A 4,708-nucleotide genomic window follows, 5' to 3' on the forward strand; every position below is an offset into this window, starting at 1 on the left:
TGTTGTTGAGCCATGGGGGTTTTGTTGATCACTGTTGCTGGGCATTCCTGAAATTAGATAGCACTCTCTTCACTGCAGGCTCTCAGAAGAGGGGGAGTTAGCTCTGAATCATGAGGAGATGGTGTTTGACAAGGACTCAAGATCATTCATTTTTTGACTACCTGTATTTTGCTACTTCAGATTCTAAAATAAAATATGTAGAAGGGGCACTCTAAGCAAACAGGCATATTTTTTACCCTGCAAGACTCTGGTCCTTGACCCCATAGGGGAACTCCAGCATGGTCAAGTTGTGTCAGTAGCAAACAGGGATGATTGTGGCTTACAGAAGGCATTTCTGAGTGTCTCAGATCAAAAGCAAACCCATGACCTCCTTGGCACCTTATCCCAGGCCCATGCCCTAACTGGCCCTCTGAATATTATCACTCCAGTGATGAGAAGAGACAATAAAAGATAAAACCAAAGATGTATATTTTCTCCCTAGAAGCTGGGGCAGTTGGCTGACTCTTCCTCCCTTTCTCCTAAACCTTACCAAATAACCTAGAATGAGTTCATTTTCTTCTATTAGGTATAATGAAGGGAAAGTAATATTTCACTATATTTCCTTGCAAATCTCAGAGATGGCAAGAGAAAGAAATAATTCATGGATAGAAGCCACCCCAAATAGAGACTCACCATAGAAAACTGAATTTTTTAATCTTTGTTCAGCATGCCAAACTTTCTAGTCCCCAAGCACCATGACCTAATGATACACTTGAACGTACCATTTCACACCAGTCAGAATGGCTGCGATCCAAAAGTCTATAAGCAATAAATGCTGGAGAGGGTGTGGAGAAAAGGGAACCCTCTTACACTGTTGATTGGAATGCAAACTAGTATAGCCGCTATGGAGAACAGTGTGGAGATTCCTTAAAAAACTGGAAATAGAACTGCCATATGACCCAGCAATCCCACTGCTGGGCATACACACTGAGGAAACCAGAATTGAAAGAGACATGTGTACCCCAATGTTCATAGCAGCACTGTTTATAATAGCCAGGACATGGAAGCAACCTAGATGTCCACCAGCAGATGAATGGATAAGAAAGCTGTGGTACATATACACAATGGAGTAGTACTCAGCCATTAAAAAGAATACATCTGAATCAGTTCTAATGAGGTGGATGAAGCTGGAGACTATTATACAGAGTGAAGTAAGCCAGAAAGAAAAACACCAATACAGTATATTAACACATATAAATGGAATTTAGAAAGATGGTAATGATTACCGTGTATGAGAGATAGCAAAAAAGACACAGATGTATAGAACAGTCTTTTGGACTCTGTGGGAGAGGGAGAGGGTGGGATGATTTGGAAGAATGGCATTGAAACATGTATAACATCATATAAGAAACAAATCGCCAGACCAGGTTCGATGCATGATACAGGATGCTCAGGGCTGATGCACTGGGATGACCCAGAGGGATGGTATGGGGAGGGAGGTGGGAGAGGGGTTCAGGATGGGGAACACATGTACACCTGTGGTGGATTCATGTTGATGTATGGCAAAACCAATACAATATTGTAAAGTAATTAGCCTCCAATTAAAATAAATAAATTTATGTTAAAAAAAAAAAAAGAATCCACCTGCAATGCAGGAGACATGGATTTGATCCCTGGGGTAGGAAGAGCCCTTTGGGAAGGGAATGGCAACCCACTGCAGTATCCTTTTCTGGAGAATTCCATGGACAGAGCAACCTGGCAGGCTACAGTTGATGGGGTTGCAAAGAGTTAGACATGCCTGAGCAACTTGCACATACCAGGTAGGGAGACAGGAGATCTTACTTTTAAAAGTTCAGCTGTATCTCTTTAAATTGGTTGAGTGTATGAATAATTTAAGTACAAAAATGGGGCACTGCAGTTCTCAAGTAACCTACAATACATTCCTCCCTCCAATAACCCCTACACACACTGCCAACCCACCTGTGTTTGGCACATTTCCATGGTAACTGTCATGCTATTTAACTGCAGGATTGTGTTGTTAATATGGTGATTTAACATTTTCCATGTGGGTTAAACTGGATACAAAAAGCTGCAACAGCTTAGGTATATAGGATAAATTTTATGGAATTTTCAATGGTTTTACTAAGCCATAGTTCTTCATAATTTTAGAAGAGATTTATTGCTGAAATCAAAAGAAGCTCAGAATGGTACTTGAAATGTGCTTGTCTCCTAGGGGAGATTTTTTTCAAAATGGCAGTCTGGTTTTAGGCATTTTTACCCCTTAGAGAGAGAAGAGTGATGGGATATAGCCAGAGGCCTGGCAGAAGGTGTCAAGACTTCAGATATTGAACCAAGAATCTGGTGCTAATGAAACGAGATGGGAGAGTAGTTAAAAGAACTTCCCCAAAGGTGGTAATATGACTGGATATTTCAGAGTACAACCGGAGGGTCCTGTGGATCTGCCTCTTGCCTCAGCAGTATTTGGTGTTTGGAAGGAACACACCTTCTTCTGGTCTCTGAGTACCCTCCAGACACCTCAGTCCCAAACTCTGGGACCAGTCAACACCATATATTGTGGTTAGGTCCTTATTATAGGCCAACCATGAGCTACCAGATTCATCAGACTTAGTCCACCAAGGTGAAAGTTCCCATTAACTACCTAGTGCACTTGCATTTGCAAGGCTCTTGCACCTACCTCTCTCTGGGCTCCTGGTTTGACCTCAAGCAGGTGGCTCTGGAGGCTGTCCAGCATCTCCTGAAGATGTGCTCTCTTTCAGGAAGTGTCCCAAAGTGACTGGGCTGAAACCTGGGACGGCATAGAAGCCACTGTCACCCTGGAGGAGAATCAGGCCTTTCTGGATCTGCATGCTCTGAGTTCTGCCCAAACAGACTCTCATCTCTATGACTTCCTGGAGATCTACTTCCTCAATGAGTGAGTCAAACTCATCAAGAAGATAGGCAACCACCTGACTAACCTTTGTAAACTGCCCAGCCCCAAGGCTAGGTATCTCTTAGAAAGACTCACCCTAAGCACAATTAGGAGCCCCCAGGGCCCAGTGGCCTTTGAAGAGCCCCTCTGCATCACCTTGATGTCAGGACTTCTCTCTGAGCCTCCACCAGCAGCCATTAAGCAACTTTTTAACCAGTTATCTACCAAGCCGTGGACCAAATGGAAACAGTAAAACTTTCTGTGGTAGGAAAAAAAAAAATAATAATAATAGAAAATTGGTTATTCAAAATCACCTGCAGAAATTTTTAAAAGTACAGGTTCTCAAGTCCCCTCTCCTGCCCATTTTCTAAATTCTGATTCCACTGGTTTGGGGTGATGTTTGGAAATCTGTATTATTTCATGTGTCCCAGGTTATCCCAGTCTTGCCCACTTCAGTAACCACTGCCATCCAGTAGCGAATACTAAAGTATGGTCCCCAAACCACATGCATAGGATCATTTTGGGAAAATGCTAAAACTTCAGTTTCCTCGGCCCTCTTTCTTCAGTCAGTTCAGTTCAGTGGCTCAGTCGTGTCCGACTCTTTGCGACCCCATGAATCGCAGCACGCCAGGCCTCCCTGTCCGTCACCAACTCCCGGAGTTCACTCAGACTCATGTCTATTGAGTCAGTGATGCCATCCAGCCATCTCATCCTCTGTCGTCCCCTTCTCCTCCTGCCCCCAATCCCTCCCAGCATCAGAGTCTTTTCCAATGAGTCAACTCTTCGCATGAGGTGGCCAAAGTACTGGAGTTTCAGCTTTAGCATCATTCCTTCCAAAGAAATCCCAGGGCTGATCTCCTTCAGAATGGACTGGTTGGATCTCCTTGCAGTCCAAGGGACTCTCAAGAGTCTTCTCCAACACCACAGTTCAAAAGCATCAATTCTTCAGCCCTCAGCTTTCTTCACAGTCCAACTCTCACATCCATACATGACCACAGGAAAAACCATATCCTTGACTAGATGGACCTTTGTTGGCAAAGTAATGTCTCTGCTTTTGAATATGCTATCTAGGTTGGTCATAACTTTCCTTCCAAGGAATAAGCGTTAAATTTCATGGCTGCAGTCACCATCTGCAATGATTTTGTAGCCCCCCAAAAAATAAAGTCTGACACTGTTTCCACTGTTTCCCCATCTATTTCCCATGAAGTTATGGGACCAGATGCCATGATCTTAATTTTCTGAATGCTGAGATTTAAACCAACTTTTTCACTCTCCTCTTTCACTTTCCTCAAGAGGCTTTTTAGTTCCTCTTCACTTTCTGCCATAAGGATGGTGTCATCTGCATATCTGAGGTTATTGATATTTCTCCTGGCAACCTTGATTCCAGCTTGTGCTTCTTCCAGCCCAGCGTTTCTCATGATGTTCTCTGCATATAAGTTAAATAAGCAGGGTGACAATATACAGCCTTGACGTACTCCTTTTGCTATTTGGAACCAGTCTGTTGTTCCATGTCCAGTTCTAACTGTTGCTTCCTGACCTGCATACAAATTTATCAAGAGGCAGGTCAGGTGGTCTGCTATTCCCATTTCTTGAAGAATTTTCCACAGTGTATTGTGATCCACACAGTCAAAGGCTTTGGCATAGTCAATAAAGCAGAAATAGATGTTTTTCTGGAACTCTCTTGCATTTTCGAAGATCCAGAAGATGTTGGCAATTTGACCTCTGGTTCCTCTGCCTTTTCTAAAATCAGCTTGAACATCAGGAAATTCACAGTTCATGTATTGCTGAAGTCTGGCTTTG

At 43.1% G+C, this 4,708-nt stretch overlaps 1 pseudogene; it reads left to right on the forward strand.

The window, feature by feature from the left end:
- Positions 1–2,581: 2,581 nt before the first annotated feature.
- On the forward strand, positions 2,582–3,161 carry LOC123465921 (annotated as a pseudogene).
- The last annotated feature ends 1,547 nt before the right edge of the window (positions 3,162–4,708 follow it).

This window comes from Bubalus bubalis, chromosome 6 (assembly GCF_019923935.1).
Source record: "Bubalus bubalis isolate 160015118507 breed Murrah chromosome 6, NDDB_SH_1, whole genome shotgun sequence".
NCBI classification, from domain to species: domain Eukaryota; kingdom Metazoa; phylum Chordata; class Mammalia; order Artiodactyla; family Bovidae; genus Bubalus; species Bubalus bubalis.